Source organism: Barbus barbus, assembly GCF_936440315.1.
Source record: "Barbus barbus genome assembly, chromosome: 9".
Classification (NCBI taxonomy): Eukaryota; Metazoa; Chordata; class Actinopteri; order Cypriniformes; family Cyprinidae; genus Barbus; species Barbus barbus.
The window spans coordinates 1,995,465-1,996,910 of NC_136737.1; positions in this window are offsets into that span (position 1 = coordinate 1,995,465).

Consider the following 1,446-nt stretch of genomic DNA (forward strand, 5'->3'; position numbering starts at 1 on the left):
TTCAGTCTACTAAACTTTCTCAGTTTATATACTATTGTACTGGAACCTAAATTAAACATTTAATACATTTGTAATACAACAATATCAAGAATGCATATTGGACATTGTTTATTAAATCAATTAACAGAAAATGTAGAACATGTACTGATAAAATGTGAGGCTTATGAAAGAGAGTCAAGCTTTAAGATATTTGGAAATAAATGATTTGTCAATCCCGGTTTTGTTAGGTGATGGACATAATCAAGAATATATCGCAAATTAGTTCTTTATTTAAAGCAAACAGGATTGATTAAGAGCATATAGGATACCGGTTTCTCTCGTTTTTTATTTTTTATTTTTTTTTGAATAAGTACCTTTTTGTTTCTAATCTTCCTATTCATTGTGCACTTCACACTCCTTTCCAGTAGGTGACGGGAATGCACCTTTAAAGTTGGTTTGCCAACCGCCATTCAATCCTAAAAGAAGAAGAAGAAGAATAGTTCATCAGAAAACGAGTGAAGCTACAAAGGGTAAGAGTGTCTTTTTGCTCAATCCTGTATGTTGGTTATTAAAATATAATGAAAGTAATATCTTTTCTATGATTGTAACTGTTTGGTAAAGAGTATATAAGAGAAAATCTACTGTGTGTTAGATGTGTTGCATGTGTGACGACAATTACAGCAATGATTGATCTGTAGTGCTTTACTAATGGAGTCAGTGTTAATGTTCTTCATAGAGATGCATGGAATTTATTTTTTTTCATGTTCTTCCAGTGTTTGTTTTCTGTACATTCGTGTATTTGATTGTTTCAGTGTTTGGAGTCAAAAGCTGAAGTATGAATCTGTGAAGGAAATTAATATAAATCAATCTCAAGACTCGCTGATGAGATTTTAATGTTATTTAGCTTTCTTTCTTTTTTGACATTTATGTTTGTAAAGTAAAAATAGATTCAGTTAATTTATATTTATATTTGAATAGGACTGCAAACAGAAACTGTAAAGATGAGTGTGTCAGTCATGTCAGAGTGAGAAGTATGTTTTTCAATAGAGCTCTGTATTTCTAATGGAAAGAACTCAGAATATTATACTCAGAATAAAGTGAGATGATCAGCTGATCCTGAATGACTTGTTTAATGAGTGTTTATAGTCTGAGGCTCATCAATATTAGATCAGATTCAGAGCTGCTGAAAATCCTCTATTTCATGATAATAGCTCTTAGCTCATATTATGCAGATCTCCTGTAAACTGCCAGTTAAAGTTAATTTCATTCTTCTCATCAGACTTGAACTATGCAGTTACTATTATGATATCTACAAGACACAAACGTCCTAACAGCATTTATTTCATCATTAGTCTGTGTTAGACTATGTTTAATATAAAACAACACAAAACTAAAAACCAATGAACAACAATTCTAACTCAAATGGAAGGAATTATGGAAACACTGATTTTTTTTTTATTGGTTACA